The 19,162-nt window shown below is 34.6% G+C and overlaps 1 long non-coding RNA gene across 2 annotated transcripts; it reads left to right on the top strand.

Annotated features, from left to right (window-relative positions):
* The first annotated feature begins 14,770 nt into the window (after positions 1-14,770).
* Positions 14,771-15,438, top strand: LOC123318329. Of its 2 annotated transcripts, none has more exons than XR_006538286.1 (2): positions 14,771-15,084; positions 15,185-15,438. It is a non-coding gene; the product is annotated as an uncharacterized LOC123318329 (long non-coding RNA). The 2 variants fall into 2 exon arrangements; XR_006538285.1 differs by having other exon boundaries at positions 14,771-15,104.
* The last annotated feature ends 3,724 nt before the right edge of the window (positions 15,439-19,162 follow it).

Raw genomic sequence — 19,162 nt, 5'->3', positions numbered from 1 at the left:
CCTCGATTGGTATTCACAATAATCGATATTGCTTCTACTTCTTGACCATTGAATATTTGGTCGAAATGGTGATCCATATTCCTTCTAGCCAGTATAGCAACGCCACCTGTGCTGTTAGGTCTATCATTTCTGTAGATATCGTAATTCGGAAATGCTATCCGAACGTTGGGGTTAAGTCTTGTTTCTTGGAGAGCTATGACGTCCGGTCTCTTCTCTTCAATCAGTTCTTCGAATTCTGGTCTGCGGGCTCTCAATCCTTCGACGTTCCAAGAGACGATTATGAGATTGTTCTTTATCGTCGTATCAGCCATTAAATATTCTTAATAATTTGCTGCATCTTCTTCTCAATCTCCTTCTCCAGATTCTGCATCATCGTGCTGAGGAGGTTTTTCGTGAACTTATCCAGTGATTCCTCAGTGATTCCCGAAATTCCTTTCCTGGTTTCGGCTTTTTTGACGATTTTTGCCTTTTTCGTCTTTTTCTCTGGTTTCTTCGTCTCTTTGACTGCTTTGGTTGCAGTTTCCTGGGGTTTCTTCACTTCCGAAGAGTTTTGGGCTGGCTTTGGAGTATTTTGTGTTGGCCTCGAGCTTGGCGATCTCTTGGCCTTTTTAGTGACCAATTTCCATTCGCTACATCCCTTGTAGCTGGCTGGATGTCCTTGCTCTCCACAGAGAACACAAGAAGCATTTCGCTCCTCGTTCTCCCTGGTAAGCGTACACTCCTTGGAGCTGTGATTACCGGAGCATTTCACGCACCTCCATGGAAAAGTGCACTTACTTTGGGCATGTCCATATCGCTGACAGCGATAACATTGTCCAGGCCTGGTCGTCCTTCTCTTAGGTTCAACAACACAGTTCATGTTGTAGAGCCTTCTCACCTCGAAGATACCCTTATTCTGGGTTTTAACCAGCAATAAGGGCATCGGCTTTTTTGTTTTATTTGAGGTCATCCTTATGACCTCACCATCGACGATACCTTGATCCTTGAGGTCGTCAAGGATCGTCGGGATATCTGCATCCAGCGGTAGGTATCTCACTACCGCGTAAATTTTCTTTTCCTCCTCTCGTTGGAGAGTGTAAAACTCTCTGTTGATTTTGTGGAGGAATTCAGTCATCCTTCGATGATCATCGGCGGTTTGTGGGACGATTCTTATACCGTCCTTTACTGTCGTCGCTCTTTGGTATTTAATACCGTTCCGCATCAAGGCGTTTGAAATTGCAGTCCATTCGGACGTACCTCTCAGGGTTATTGGGGGAATTTTTTCTTTCCTCTCCTCCACTGGAGTGGTTTTCTGTTGGGCTGGGGTTTCCAAGACTCTTTTTTTGTTTGAGTCTTCATTGGACGAGGAGCTATCTTTTCTCACTCTTTTGGCGGGTGGGGAAATTTTGTTTTGAGGGGTTTTGACCACCTCCATCTTCTGTTTTTGAACCGGATAAGGTAAGGTCACCTCTTGGACATTTTTCAAAATAATGTTCTTTTTGAGTGCTTTGGAGTAAGGACTTTCCTTATTTCCCTCCTGCAACTCGAGCCTCTCCCTGAGATTTTTAATCTCAGCAACTAAGCTAGATACGCATCTATCTAGCTCATTCACCCTCGCTTTCAAACTTGCGTTCTCCTCTCTCAAAATATCGTGTTCGGACACGACATTAGCGATTTCTGGCGCGTCTTCTTCCATTACGGAATCGCAGTCCGAATGGTCAGACATTTTAAAATCTAATTAATAATCACTTTGCTACTCAAAGAAATTGGAAATAAAATTTTTCAAGACAAAAAAGAAAAATGTATCTCATGCATAAAAACAAAACGACTCATCAAAAATTCTCTACGCTATGAGGAAAATCAAAAAAAAAAGATACGAAAAATAAGCTCACCTGATGTTTTCTGCAGTACCAACGAGAAAAAAAAAATTCTCTGGACACTTAGGATGAACACAAACTTTGAGAATTTTAACGAATTAAAATTCCGATAACAAATATAGAACCTACACAAACTTCACAGGAAGATGTAGAGCAACCAAATCTCTTTCTAATGGTTCGGCAACCAATCGAATGCTCTTTTGCATATTTCAATTCTAAAAATTTAAACAAAATAGGGTCCGTGTGCGTTCGTCCTATCCCATCCGACCATTCATGAGACATCACCTCTCCGCGTGTCCGTTTTTAGCCGAATACATTTTTAGCCGTTTCGTTTTGGGTAATGTGCACATTAGCCGGCTAAAGATGAAATGCCCTGACGCAGATGAATATTTTATCGAACTTTAGCCGATCCTCGAATATACACCTAAGTTTAGCCGGCTAATCTTAAGTTTATGCTCACACCTATCTTTAGCCGTAACATATATATATATATATATATATATATATATATATATATATATATATATATATATATATATATATATATATATATATATATATATATATATAGTTATAAAGTGTTAATACCACCTCCAAAATAGTAACTCGTTTAACGCTCTCACCTCATATATATCGATGTCACCTCCGAAATCGGAGGTGAAAACGTTTTGCCTTGTTTTTTAGCTTGTTAGATTCAGGAGGCTTCAGGGACCAACATATCAAAAAATCGTTTTGAGGTCACAACGCACCCCCTTTATGTACTGAACAATCTTTTAGTTCGAGTGTATATCACTGGCGCTAGTGTGCTGAGCTGTATATCGGAGAATTACTCTGAAAGACTCTTTGCTCGTTTGCACCTCCGAAAATGGCAACGTTGTACTGTGAAAGCAGATGTAGACAGGCGGAATATCAGTATACGGAGGAATTAAGTAATGAGAGGCGCAGCGCGTTTTCTCCTCCATTATTGCAAGCCAGGCGGCATATCTCAACGATTTTTTATCGCATTCCTTTGTAGGGGAAGGAATCACGTGAAAGAGAACCAATCTTGGCTCTCTCGAATGGGATTATGACTGTTTATATTTCATCGTGCGTATATCTATGCATCCGTAGAACTTCTTTCATCTCAAGCTTACACTATAATTCTGAATTTGGCGAACTATTTCATTACCTATCTGAAAACGAATCGATTTGAGTCTTGTCCATAATGATATTTCTTCTCTCTATGGAAATGATCCATATAGATAATACTACCTATTAGTATAACGAACAATCAGTATTGTATCATTGCATATGTCCCGTGTGGATGAACATCATCGAATTGTGCTCCGTAATGTTTCTGAAATTTTCATAGTAAAAAGTGGAAATTAATTATACAGAAACGTGATACTGTATTCCTGAAGTGATAATTTATCTTTATTTCCGTCAAGAAATATTGGAAATTAGGTGAAGCTACGCAATAAGCCTACCACTACAAATAACACCTACAAGAACGAAACTGTCATAAAGGAGAGCATACACGTTCATACTCGGCTTGTGATGACACTGAACGAGATTGCTTCAAATTCTACCAAGGAGATTACCCTGAAACAGCTGTACGAGGAGGTCACTAAAAGCAAGAATGAAGTAAAAAGCTCAATTGCTGCCACAGAAGCTAGACTTTTGCTGGAGATTCATTCACTGAGAAATAGATTAGAACAACTGGAGAAGGAAAACAGCACTTTACAGCAGAAATTGGAATATGTGGATCGAATGAACAGGAAGAATAACATAATTCTTTTTGGATTTGATAAACTGACAGGCAACATTACTCCGGAGTTAATTTGCGAGGAACTACAACGTTTATTGGAGATTGAGATCAGTAGAACCGACGTCAACGACTGTTACAAGCTAGGAAAAACAGAAAACTCCCCTATCAAGGTAGAATTAACATCAAACCTGAAAAAAAAAATCATTTTTTCAAAAGTAAAAAAATTGAAGGGCACACAGCAAAGTATATCTAATGATCTGACTCTGAAACAGCGCAATGAATTCAAGATACTAAGAACCCATCTTCTCCAGGCAAGAACTAATACATCTTGCAAATCATTCATTAGAGGCAGTCGTCTTGTAATTGATAGCAAAGAGTACACCATAAAAGATCTGTTGACCAGTCAGCCAGAGAAAAATCATCACAGTGCACCTTCAACACCCTCAAATTCTTTCATTCCAACCAAAATACGAGACAATCTACAGAACGAGGAAAGTGAAGATAGTAGTCAGGCGGGCTGGGAAACTTCAGAGGACTCTGTTGCAGCAGGTAGCGCGGTAGCGAAAGCTTCAGTTTTGGAATCCTTCAGCAATCGAGACTCAGCTGGAATTTCGAGCATCCAGAAACAGTTGAAGAAAAAATCCCCACATAAAGATAAAACCAAGTCAGGAATGAAGTTAAGAAAGGGCTCTGCCAGATCTTAAGAGGTAATTATGAATAGATTTATTGCGGAGTATCGGGAGGGTAAATACGAGACGAAAATATTAGAAAATATCAGCTCATTCATTCATCTTGATCAGCAAAGTACATTGAAAATATTTCACATGAATATTCGAAGTATTAACAAAAACTTTGATGAATTTGTGATACTTCTGGAATGTTTGTCATCCAAGTTTGACATTATAGTATTGACGGAAACCTTTCAGATGACAAATCTGGAAATCTTCGATATTAACGGATATCAAGCAATTTATAGTGAGGGGACCTTGAATAGAAATGATGGTGTCTTAGTCTACCTAAAAAAGAATATAAAATATACCCATAAGATGATTACCCTAGGTGAGAGTAAATCTCTAGAAATTAATATTGTTGACAAGGAGGGCCTAACCTTAACAGCTATATACAGGTCTCCCCATACATGTGTGAATACCTTTAATAAAGATCTCTTTGCATATTTGGAAACAAAGCACCAGGTTGAAGCACATGTGTTGCTGGGAGATATGAACATTGATTTGTTGGCAGATGACGATTTTGTTGAGGAATATAAAAATGTTATGTACACATTCGGCTTCATGTCAATTATAAATAAGATTACGAGACCGGCTGGAAGAACTTGTATTGATCACATATTTCTCAAAAAATCAAACCTTGAGAATGAATTAGACGAAATAAAAGGATATGTATTGCATTTTCTTGTAACTGATCATTTTCCTGTCATTCTCACTATAAACAAAATTAATGAATTGAAAGTCCGTAAAGATAAGGTAAAAACAGTGAAAAAATATATAAATTATGAAAAATTAAGAAAGGATCTGCATAGCGAATCATGGTCGCGTATGTATGTACACAATGATGTTAACACTATGGCTCATTGTTTCACTGAAACATTGAAGAACCATATAAACAATAATACACACTTTGTAAAACTAAAAAGAAATGAAAAAATTCGCAAAAAATGGATTACTCCTGCTCTGTTAAAAGCAATTAATATAAAAAACGATCTGTATAGACAGTTGAGAAAAAATCCAGAAAACAATACTCTGAAATATGAATATAATCGTCAAAAGAAAGAAATTCAAATATTAATAAAAAATTCAAAAGAAATTTATCTACAGAAAATAATGGATTCAAATCAATCAGAATCGAAAGCTGTTTGGGAATGTATGAAGACCATATGCGGAAATACCAAGAATACCAATAAAGACATAGAAAAAATTGAATATAATGGCGTTGAAATCCATGATCACATGGAAATAGCCAATGCATTCAATAAGCATTACAGCAGCATTGGAAAGGCTTTAGCTGATAAAATTGAGTGTCCATCCGAATACAAGGAATTTGATTTTAGTCAATGTAGCTCTTTTTTCTTGGTTCCTGTTGATCCTGTAGAAATACAGGATATCATAGGGCAGCTCAAAACGGGCAAAGCTACAGGTCATGATTCAGTTAAATCTGAAACACTAAAAGAGGTAAAAACAGAAATATCGACACCTTTGGCTTACCTAATAAACTGTTGTTTCGAAAGGGGCTGCTTTCCTGATATCTTTAAGCTTGGCATAATTAAACCAATTTTCAAAAGCGGTGATCGCTCAAAGGTGGATAATTATAGGCCTATCTCCTTAATCTCTAATTTGGCCAAGATAATAGAAAAAGCACTAAAAAAGCGTATTGTCAACTATCTGAAGAAGAACAACATCATTGATAACAAGCAATATGGATTCACGGAAGGGAAATCCACAGAGGATGCAATAAGAGTGTTGACAGGGAGATTATATGATTGCCTCGATAAAAAAATTCCTTCTCTATGTATTTTCGTCGATTTGTGTAAGGCATTCGACACTGTTTGTCATACACGATTACTTAGAAAACTTGAGAGATATGGGTTTAGGGGACCTGGTCACGAAATACTGAAAAGCTATTTGTCGAATAGGAGACAAGTTGTAGAAATAGAACGGGCCAGGAGTTCATCAGAGATCGTGACATACGGAGTTCCGCAGGGTACTGTATTGGGACCTATCCTTTTTCTCATTTTTATAAACGATTTATTGAGAATGAAGGAGTCAGAGAATGCAATTTGTTTTGCTGACGATACGGTCGTTCAATATCAAGCAATGTCATGGGAGGAATTGAAGGACAGAGCCCAATCAGAGTTCTTGGAAATAAAAAAATGGTTTAGGAATAATAAACTCACCCTCAATGTTGATAAAACTAAATATATGGTGTTCAGTTCTTACAGTTCAAATCTGCCAGAGATAGGATGTCTAGAAATTGATAATGACACATTGATCACAGAGACGAAGGATGTTAGGTATTTGGGAATTACCATTGATCAACAGCTAAGATGGCATAAGCACATAAAGAACCTCGTCAATAAGATAAGAGGCCTACTTTTCAAGTTCAAGCACTTAAGTAAAAATATAAGTAACAAGAAACAATTGAAAATATTCTATCAAGCCTTAGTTGAGTCCCAAATTAGCTATGGTATAGTTGGATGGGGGGGTGCATATCAGAATCAAATAAAACCTTTGGAAGTAATTCAAAAATGGGTCTTGAAAATCATCCACAAGAAAAAGCGTACCTTTCCCAGTCAACAGTTATACGATATAGCAGGAGTTCAAGATGTGAGACAATTATATGCCGCTAAACTTCTCTCTAACATCATCTCAGGAAATATAACGTTGAATAAATCACAACATCATTATACGACAAGAGGAAGAAATAATTATTACCAACCACCTAAATGCAATAAGAGTATAGGTCAAAGAAGTCACAACTTCCTAGCAGCAAAAATTTATAATATCATTCCAGATCAACTCAAGAATATAAGAAATATAAGGACATTTAAAAAACGGTTAAAATCTTGGTTGGATGGTAATAACAGAGAGATGATCGGTGATATAATAAATAATATCTAATTGAGATCCCTAATATGAAAAGAAACACTCAATTCAAATAGCCCAAATTTTTCGTGGAGGAGTGGGAATGACTTGCTCAACCAATTACGACAGATCGTACATGAAAATGACTTCGATACTAACCTGACTGAGACAGTTTTTCAGCACCGGATGTGAAATGAATTTGAAATATTGTTGATGAGTTGTATTTTTGCTTTTCCCCGATATTACGATTGTTTCGTATTTGTATTCATCTTCATGGAACAATTTTTAGAATTTTAATTATGTTGATGTCACGTACAGGATATAAATTATATACCTCTGTGATTTAAACTGTTTATTCGTGAAATAAACATTATTTGATTTGATTGATTTGATATAATAAAATAACCTGTTCAGAGAGAAACATTTTTTGGATAAGAAAATTCAGATGTTAATGGTGATGAATATTCAAGGACAATGAGCAAATCCGAAAATTTTTATTTCAGAATCAGGAGAAAAAAATGCTACAAATTTCACAATATCACAGAAATGAACAACGTCGGCTAAACCGAATGTTTGACATTGTGTTATTTCAAATGGAACGCTCTTTATATTTTTCTTGAATCAGATTTCTCAAAGATTTTGAGGAATCCTTTGCTCAGAAACATCTCTTTTATTATCGATTATGTTTAAATATTGGATTTTCCCAAAAATTTTAAGAGCTTGTAGCATCTCTCTGGTTTAAATATTTCAGTGATGTATCATAAAGAAAATTACCAATTATATCGAAACAAGTAAGATTTTATGAAGAATTCGCCAAAACAGATTTGCATTTTTCGATAGATCATACAGGGTGTAAGGGAAAAAATAAACAATATTGAAGTCTTTGGAAGGCCTCGAGTCAACATATTTTGAAATTGCAACCATATTTTTGTCAAGATATAATGAATCTTCAAAATGAAGTTAATAATATAGATACATACTCGGATACATATGATTGAGATACAGATGATTGATTAACTTCTACTATCTAAAATAAAAAGGTACATAGATAAAATATAGCTACATACAGGATATCTGTAAACAAATGCGAAGGAATAAGGGAGATGATTCCTTAATGAAAATAAGCGGGGGTATTTCCTGTAAATTTTTCAAATCGACAGACCTTCCAAGATACAGCCTTTGGAAGGCGATGACGAGTTTACAGTTTTTAATTTTTTTAACAGGTTCTAAAAAACACTGAGTCACAAAACTATACATATTATGAAGCACTGAGTAGATTGTTACCAGTTTCAACTTCGGCAAGCTCGTAGTTTAGGCGGTAAATTGCTATCGATTTTTTCAATGTGTCTCTCCCTTAAATTCAAAAATTTCTGTGAAAATGTTGAAATTTGAGTTATTATGCTATTGTCATAGAAGTATACGAAACTAGCAGGTCGGGGGATCCAAGATTTCGGGCCGATTCACCTTAAAAAAACATAATAAAATGAATTTCGTGAATACCTACCGAGGCTGAAAACCACTATTCTCCGCTATAAAAAATTAGTATTATTCCAATAATATACCGACTTAATGAATGCTACGTTGCTATTACTATAAGGCCCGGTTGTTCAGTTCAGGATGAGGCAGAGATTTAAGATGATCCTAGATAATCTGACAGAACTGAACTGAAATGTCAAAATCAATCTAGGATAAACTTTAATCCCGAACTGAACAACTGCTATACATGTAGAGTTTCGGATTTTGCGAGAATCTACTGCTTTTTCTTCAAAACAACAACTGCGCTGAAGGAAATGTGATTGACTGTTATCTATATCATTTACATCATTATTTGCCGAAATTCAAAGTTCTGAATGAATTAAAATCTAAACTTGAAAATATACGAGATAATTTTCGCAAGAATTTCAATGAAATCTGAAAATTTTCATCATTCTGGAGCATTCTGGACATCAATAATTCTCGAATCATCCATGCAATAAATTCAATTTTATCCAATATAACACGCAAAACGAAATGTTATTCGAACTCGGCATCTTGAGCAATTCGTTCCTAAAAAGCCCGAATCAGGTAGAAAATTTTGAACCCTTCATATCAGCGAACACGTGTTTTGCAGTAAACAGATGCCGATTTCGTTTTCAACGGGCCATGTAACTAGGGTCGGCGTTGGGTGAAAGGATGAACGGTTCTTACAACAAGAAGAATTTGAATTTTCATATGACGGTGAGGGCATTCGTTTTAAAATTTTCAGAGTACAAGGAGTATACAGGGTGTTTCACGAGTAAACAGACAAATGAAAACCGTGAATAGAGGGCATTGAGCTGAGTTCAGAATCATACCATATACAAGGTGTTCCAAAACTAGTGAATCAAACGTCACACCACGATAGAGTAAACCAAATATTATCGAATGACACCAACATTAGTTCGACGAAAATGTACCGTTTCCAAAATAATCAGAATTTTATTAAAATACATAAAGTTGCCGATTTTCGAACTATTTTTCTTAATAACAGGGCCAGTTTGTGAAAAAGGATATCGATTTTAAATTATATTGAAGTAATATTATTGTTTCATCTCCCCTAATTGAAATTATTTTAAGTAGTTAATCGATAACCATAACCTAAGTAAATGTAAATTAAAACAATTGTTTTTTCTACATGATTTTTAATACTCAGAATAAACAGGGGTGATAATATGGGAGAAAAACGCTATCCTTAATAACAAATTGGCCTTGTGACTGAAAAAATAGTTCGAAAATCGGCAACTTTAGGTTAGGTTTTTTTAGAAACGGTACATTTTCGCTCAACTAATGTTGGTGTCATTCGATAGTATTTGATCTACTCTATCGTGGTGTGACGTTTGATTCAATAGTTTTGGGGCACCCTATATATAGGTTTCTTCGGGGTTTTTTGAAATTTCTTGAATTTCCGTTTGGCTATAACTCCTGAAATTCTGATCAAGTCGACTGAAAATTTATAATTAGCTTTGAGTTGTTAATTTCATTGAAACAGAGCATTAAAATTCGACAAAAATCTGGACTGGGCTCAGTGAGGCTTTACTTAACTTCAAACTCATAAAAACACCGTGTATGTAGTTTTTTAATCATAATTTCAACTTTTTTGTTATCTGCATTATTATTGTCTCAAATTGAATTGATTTTTGGGTTGCCCCACCTGTTGATCATGTTCTAGAAATAATTGTTTTGGTCAGACGCCTCTAAGGAATAGAGCACTTCATGAAAATGTATTTAGAAATCCTTAATTGATTTTTTTTCGAAGAATATTCTGTTGAATGTGTTCAACAATTATACCATATTCGGTCTTCAAAATACTCTTTCACAAGGATAAAATGTTTCAAAATTGATGATACCCAAATATGGATCGAAAAACTACGCTATCTTGAAACTAAAAATTAAAACTTGATCTTCAGAATGAATCTTTTTTTCTATGGACAACTAGTTGTGTGAATAAAAACAAAGAAAGAAATCGCGGGGTGTCAGATCTGGAGATCTAGCAGTCCAATATTGTGGTCCTACCCTTCTAATAAAATGACCTGAAATACTGATAAATACTTTTGCTGGTGCATGAATATCATCAATGTTTCAATAACAAATTGTAATAAGACCAGAACAATCCATAGATTTCCATAGATCCAATAATGACTATAACGGAATCAGTAAAGAATTCGAAAGTCCATTTATCACACTTATTCGAAGTGCCAATCATTACCTTCACTAAAAGACCAAATGAGGTGAAAATCAGTTCGGAAAATTACTTCAGTTCCACGTTGTCCATAAAAAGCGATCCATTCGGAAGATATCGAATTATAATTATTATTTTCATGATCATGATAGGGTAGTTTTTTCTATTTTTGTTTATTATCAATAATAAAGCTTATTATCACTGTTAATCACTTATCTGAATAACCAGATATGCTATAAATATCAAAAACAAATGCAAGACATATATTGAGAACAAAAAAATTCAGTTGAACATTTCCAATTCCAGTTTTAGATTTCCTCAGTTGATTGGCGATCATATTCATCCCATTAATTAATGTGAAGTAAAAGTCAATATGCAGCGCTGTTTTTTCCAGACATTTCACGATCAAACAATTATTCATTAGAAATAATCTGAAAAGGCATACCAAAGTTTCATTGATTTTGAGAAAATCAATGAAGATACCTGAAAAATTCAAAATTAAGACGAGAAAAACTACAAACAGAGTGTTTTGCATGAGTTTAAATTTGAATATATCCTCAATGAGTCCGGTCCTGTGTTCGTCAACTTTTAATGTTCTGTTTTATTGAAACTTAGAAGTTTAAGCGGATAATGAATTTTTAGCCGAATCCAACTAAAATATTTGGTGTTATGGCCGAACAAAAATTAGGGAAATTTGAATAAACTCCTCTCTATATCGGAAACGGAATGCCTAAGACACACATATGAGGTGTTTTTGAACTGAGCTCAATGCCCTCTATTCACGGTTTTCGTTTGTCCGTTTACTTGTGAAACACCCTGTGTACTGAAAAATTTCAAAAGACTCCTCGAGCAATTAAGAAATGCCATTAAATCAAGGAGTTTCTTTTGAACCGCTGTGATGAAAAATGTCAATATCCAGTTATTATTATTATTTGGGGTGATTCATCGAAAATCCCCAATATCTCGAAAACCAAGGCACTTTTGCCAAACGTAAAATATATTTATTTGAACCCCCATAGAGTACTCTACCCGCAGGCTCCATATTATCCATTCATTACGCCACACCCTGTATAATTATTATTATTATATCAATGTACTGAAAATAAACAGACATGAATACTAGGCAGTTGTTTTGTTTGAAGGTGAAGCTCCTGTTGCTTCAAACTTCTTTCAATTATTTTGACTACCATTCACGCAAGATGATTTTTGTTGAGGAATTCAACATTCTCGTAATTATCCGTTCATTTCTTCAAGAGATACCCATTCCCTACCACCTATGAGTATTCAATTCAATGCTAACACTGCATCAAATGCATTTCATCCTCGGGTTGATTTTTTTGAATTCTACAACTGATGTAAAATCTTCAGCCTTCAGCCAAAGAAAATAAACAACAGTAACTCTCCTCAAGCTACTGATTACTTCTATTTTCCATGTAAATAAATAGATTTGGTATGTCTTCAATCAGTTTGTATAAATGTCAATTATGTTCGTTACATATTTTCGACGCAATATTTTCCGAAGTGATTTGACATTGTGATGAAATACGTAATTACTGAGAGTCTCACGTAGAACGGACTACGTAGCATTTATTTAAAACTCAAAAATGTTTTGACAAGCGTCTTAACCCAACATTTTCGTACCATACAGAGTGAAAGGTATTCAATTTCCATGGCCAATCCTGTGCTAAAATGAAAGTGAATGAAGTATAGAAGCTGAAAGTAAAACGTATATCTTTGTTGATTCATTCGGGAAAAACATTTCAATGGAGTTCCTCATGTCGTGAATATAATGCCCAAAATTTAGATAACTATTTCATACCAGAACAAATTCGGTAAAATTGTCTTTGGAATTAATCTCATATGTAACGAAAAATTTCATTGTCATGTATCATTCATTTTAGGACCTATACGGTATTAAACTCCCCTATCGGACGAAGTATCGTAGACATAGCATACTTATTCAAAACTGTTGATATTCATGAAGAAAAGATAATAATTTCTGTCCAAATTCATTTACTCCGAATCCTTATCAATCAATTATTAGCGTATGAAGTTTATTAATATCAGTATCGTTCTCGAACTATTTACAGGTTTCAGTATGTGTGAATGAATCGGAAGAGCAGCTGTATTCTGTATATGAGTAGAATTCAAGCTGCCCTACTTTCTGTCCTCCTGAAATCTGGCAACGTTGCGGGAGGTGAGAGCGCACTACTAATAAGAAATATATGCGGAGGTAGTAAGGTCTGATTCGTTTAAAGAAAAATTTTTCAATGAAAATCTTTTCCCCTCTTTAGGTACCCCTGTTATTTACCTTCCCCTCTACATATATAAGCAAAAATTATTCCAATTAAAAAACTCCTTCACCCGGAGGTCAGGTCGCCCAATGAACTTAACGGAGGTAACAACGAACTACGGGTTCATATATATATATATATATATATATATATATATATATATATATATATAGTTATAAAGTGTTAATACCACCTCCAAAATAGTAACTCGTTTAACGCTCTCACCTCATATATATCGATGTCACCTCCGAAATCGGAGGTGACAACGTTTTGCCTTGTTTTTTAGCTTGTTAGATTCGGGAGGCTTCAGGGACCAACATATAAAAAAATCGTTTTGAGGTCACAACGCACCCCCTTTATGTACTGAACAATCTTTTAGTTCGAGTGTATATCACTGGCGCTAGTGTGCTGAGCTGTATATCGGAGAATTGCTCTGAAAGACTCTTTGCTCGTTAGCACCTCCGAAAATGGCAACGTTGTACTGTGCAAGCAGATGTAGACAGGCGGAATATCAGTATACGGAAGAATTAAGTAAAGAGAGGCGCAGTGCGTTTTCTCCTCCATTATTGCAAGCCAGGCGGCATATCTCAACGATTTTTTATCGCATTCTTCTGTAGGGGAAAGAATCACGTGAAAGAGAACCAATCTTGGCTCTCTCGAATGGGATTATGACTGTTTATATTTGATCGTGCGTATATCTATGCATCCGTTGAACTTCTTTCATCTCAAGCTAACACTATAATTCTGAATTTGGCGAACTATTTCATTACCTATCTGAAAAAGAATCGATTTGAGTCTTGTCCATAATGATATTTCTTCTCTCTATGGAAATGATCCATATAGATAATACTACCTATTAGTATAACGAATAATCAGTATTGTTACATTGCATATAATAAAATAACCTGTTCAGAGAAAAACATTTTTTGGATAAGAAAATTCAGATGTTAATTGTGAAGAATATTCAAGGACAATGAGCCAATCCGAAAATTTTCATTTCAGAATCAGGAGAAAAAAATGCTACAAATTTCACAATATCACAGAAATGAACAACGTCGGCTAAACCGAATGTTGGACATTGTGTTATTTCAACTGGAACGCTCTTTATATTTTTCTTGAATCAGATTTCTCAATGATTTTGAGGAATCCTTTGCTCAGAAACATCTCTTTTATTATCGATTATGTTTAAATATTGGATTTTCCCGAAAATTTCCCAAATGACCAGTTACATATCTGTTATGTTTTCTTGGGAGATCGAATGGGGAACTTTGTTATGTGATATTTTTCTGTAACCATTACGTTTCTGATACGATATTTGGGATGTACCTATGCTGTATCGAAATTATATCCAAATGTTGTAAATTTCATGTTCCCGCTCCATGATATCCACGTAACATATTTGTAACATTGTTCTTTATTTGACATGTATGATTTCGAGATCATGAACAGAGCATGACACCATAAGCGTTTTTACTACCGTCGAGGGCGCTGTAAAACGTAAACAAATATGGAGGATTGTGAGAAATGCATAGACCTAATAAAATATGGACGGGCCCTGAGAGAGAGAGGTCACGAGTAGTACGTTAGAAAGAGATGGACATATGGTAGAAAATGTCAAAATCATATGTTTATTGTTTACTGTTCAGCTACTGTGTTTTCAATCGATATTTCATTCTCCTCACAAACAATTTAGCAGAAAACTAGGTTTTTAGAATCGACTGCTACATGCTAATAAAGCGAAAGTGATTTATTTTTGGAAATAATAGACCAATAAAGGAGTTTCTTTGTTATTTCATGTATGTACATATAGGACATGATTTACAAAGATTTACAAGGAATATACCTAGTCTACTTTCTATATTTCATAAGGCCACAGCAAGAATTTGTAGAGGTGACTTGAATTTCGAGATAGTAGATATATTTTTGAATATTATAAAGAATGTTGTTCTAAACGAAGTAGTTACATATGTACCATCATATTCTATTTCAAGGCATGTCCGAAGAAAATACTTAACTCCAATCTGGATTCAATATTAGGAAGAGAAGAGATGTAAATCATGTTGATATTCAGTAAGCCCTGTGACATCGGCAAACTCAAAACTCGATATTTTCTGTTGATCAGTGTCACAGAAATCTAACACTGGAAAGTCACACAATAAAGAAACAGGAGCAGTAAAATATTACTGCCAGGAGTGCCAGAGAAGAGCAACTAAACCACCTGATGGAGAACCTATCAAAATAATTGTGAATGATTGATCATCATATAAATATTTCCCCATTCCCCAGCAGGAAATTTCATATTATTCGTGAAAGTATCAATAAACATACTTAAAATTATTGCCCTATTCTCTATACCACACATGTTTTTGCTCAAGGAAGGTGAAATGTTCAAAACAATTCACTTTAACGATAAATTTTTCTCTGTGCAGCCAGAACGCAAAGCAGGGGTCCTTTTATCTTCCCAAATCACGAGTAATTTCAGTGTATATAAAATCAGACCCCGGCGAATGAGATAATAATGTTGTTTTACACAACTCTCCAAGTTTTTTACATTAATAAAAATCAGAAAAAAAATTTTCAGGTAGTATTTTTTTTATACGGAATCTATTATTTTATCAGCACTTGAAAGTTTCAAGTACGAGAAAAATATAGTTGATTTGATAACATTTTCGAAGTTGATTTCAGTCAGAGACAACCTCTGTTGTTATCTCTGATTTCAGTACAAAAATCGCTTCAAATTAATAGAAAGTCTATAAATCTACCGACAACCACCCAAAAATGCAACATGGAGGATCAGCGGACTGGTAGAATTCCCGAGTTTACGCGATAACTTGGTTGAAGCGGCAACGTTGAATTATTCTCTACCAGCTACCAGCTTGACGTTTACTACCAGGGACTGCTGTTATCTCTCTTTTCTACCACCCCCTTCTCTCTCGTGGGTATTCCTCGATGCGGTGAACGGGAAAACCACGTGAAGGCCTGTCCATGTATTATTAGGTCTATGGAGAAATGCTATTGATACTGCTGTCGTTTCGATATGTTTTAATTATCATTTAGACGTTTTGTCAGTTGAATAGTGGATTACTGAAAGTGAAGTGCAGATATTGAACGTTTGATAAGTTATTTGTGTATCATAGTGATTTTCCAGTGAAATGGTGAATTACTGAAAAGAAAGTGCTATGGATATCGAACTGTAGGTCAATAAATCATTTCTCGTATTTTCATAGCAGTCCTATGTTTTTATTATATTCAGCATATAAAAATTATATTTGAATAAATAATATCCCGTTGATATACCTAAATTTCGATATAGGTTATTTCCTCACGTGTTGTATATACCTCATATGTAGAAATAAATGAATAAATCATATACTCATATTGAAAATTTTCTTCAGAAAGATATGAAATATGCATAAAGTATTCTTTTTATTCTCACAACGCATAACATGGACACAATTCTTCTAAAAACTTATTGACCTAAGCCAAAAGATTAAAAAACTGTTGATTATTCTTTTTAGGGAATGCAGGAAAGTGCAAAGACCAGAAAGACATGCCCTAATTTTTCTTGGAGAACAATAATCATGATTCCTGCAGTTTGCATGATGTAATTTATTCTTTCTAGTTCTATTAACGTGTGCACTAATTTTGTAATCTGAAATTTATGAAAATATATTGTTTTTGAACATTAGTTCATTCGTTCACATACCTCGCCGAACTGATGTGAGATGTTTTTGAATTTTATTTTCAGAAATGATTGATAAACACACACTATTTGAATAATCAAAATACGAGTTCAATATTATTGCAGTAGTTTATATTAATTTCCATAATTTTTCATCTTTTTGTTGAAAGCGTTTTCAATAACAAATGAAACATAATAAACAGAGCACATGAACGTAATATATATAGATCTCCCATGAAACAAATATTTGCATGATCCATGTTTGAACGATTTATGCTCCTTTTAGAAAGTAGATGTGTTCCTTGTTTGAGGCGGACATAGGAGCATAGCTGCTACATAAGCGCTCTGTATTTGTACTCTTAGTGTGATATATCTGTTATAAAACAAGGAGCGTGAGATACATTTCTGCTTCATAACTGTTATGAGATATGGTCACCTGGGTTGAAGAGCTTGTACCATCTCTCTGGTTTGAATATTTCATTGATGTATCATAAAGAAAATTACCAATTATATCGAAACAAGTAAGATTTTATGAAGAATTCGCCAAAACAGATTTGCATTTTTCGATAGATCATACAGGGTGTAAGGGAAAAAATAAACAATATTGAAGTCTTTGGAAGGCCGTTAACATATTTTGAAATTGCAACCATATTTTTGTCAAGATATAATGAATCTTCAAAATGAAGTTAATAATATAGATACATACTCGGATATATATGATTGAGATACAGATGATTGATTGGTAAATTCCCAGAAGCTATGATGAACAGCGGACACTATGATGGACGCATGATGAAAGGAGGAAGACAAAAGTTAATCTAAGTATTTTCCCATGCAGTTTTATTATTCAAAATAGATGATGATTCTTATAAGTAACAAATCATGTGCAATTGAAATTTTTGTTTTGGTCTTCGAAAATAACACATATTGATTAAACTTCTACTATCTAAAATAAAAAGGTACATAGATAAAATATAGCTATATACAGGATATCTGTAAACAAATGCGAAGGAATAAGGGAGATGATTCCTTAATGAAAATAAGCGGGGGTATTTCCTGTAAATTTTCCAAATCGACAGCCCTTCCAAGATACAGCCTTTGGAAGGCGATGACGAGTTTACAGTTTTTAATTTTTTTTAAAGGTTCTAAAAAACACTGAGTCATAAAACTATACATATTATGAAGCACTGAGTAGATTGTTACCAGTTTCAACTTCGGCAAGCTCGTAGTTTAGGCGGTAAATTGCTATCGATTTTTTCAATGTGTCTCTCCCTTAAATTCAAAAATTTCTGTGAAAATGTTGAAATTTGAGTTATTATGCTATTGTCATAGAAGTATACGAAACTAGCAGATAGGGGGATCCAAGATTTCGGGCCGATTCACCTTAAAAAATACATAATAAAATGAATTTCGTGAATACCTACCGAGGCTGAAAACCACTATTCTCCGCTATAAAAAATTAGTATTATTCCACTAATATACCGACTTAATGAATGCTACGTTGCTATTACTATAAGGCCCGGTTGTTCAGTTCAGGATGAGGCCGAGATTCAAGATGATCCTAGATTGATCTGACAGAACTGAACTGAAATGTCAAAATCAATCTAGGATAAACTTTAATCCCGAACTGAACAACTGCTATACATATAGAGTTTCGGATTTTGCGAGAATCTACTACTCTTTCTTCAAAACAACAACTACGCTGAAGGAAATGTGATTGACTGTTAGCGACGCGGAATATCAACCATCTAAATTCTGTATAGTCCATACAAATTTTTTTGAACTCTCATCATACTATATAGCAGTCGGATACTGAAATCCGTCATTTGTCAAAATGAGTTGTCAGTTCATAGACTGACCAACATTTTCGAAAGCTATTGATCTATTAATTAAATCGTTCTATAATTGGTCCTAAATTGACAGTCGTATTGTGAAAAACGATATGCAGCGGATTATCTAAACACGAAATAAATTCTGAAATGTTTCGGATCATGAGGCTAATTGAATAAGTATCTTGTTCGTATCATTTGTTGAACTTCATTATTCTAAATATTCTTCAATGAATGAAAATATAATATCAACACACATAATTTTTTGATTTATTCGTCATCAAAAAATCATTAAATAAATCGTTTCTCGAAAAGTTTCGAGTCTTGAGGCTAATATAATATTGAATTATTTACATCATTATTTGTCGAACTTCAAAGTTCTGAATGAATTAAAATCTAAACTTGACAATATACGAGACAGTTCTCGCAAGAGTTTCAATGAAATCTGAAAATTTTCA

This window comes from Coccinella septempunctata, chromosome 1 (genome assembly GCF_907165205.1).
Source record: "Coccinella septempunctata chromosome 1, icCocSept1.1, whole genome shotgun sequence".
Classification (NCBI taxonomy): Eukaryota; Metazoa; Arthropoda; class Insecta; order Coleoptera; family Coccinellidae; genus Coccinella; species Coccinella septempunctata.
Note: the sequence above shows the minus strand (reverse complement) of the source record. Positions and strands in the feature narration are given on the sequence as shown.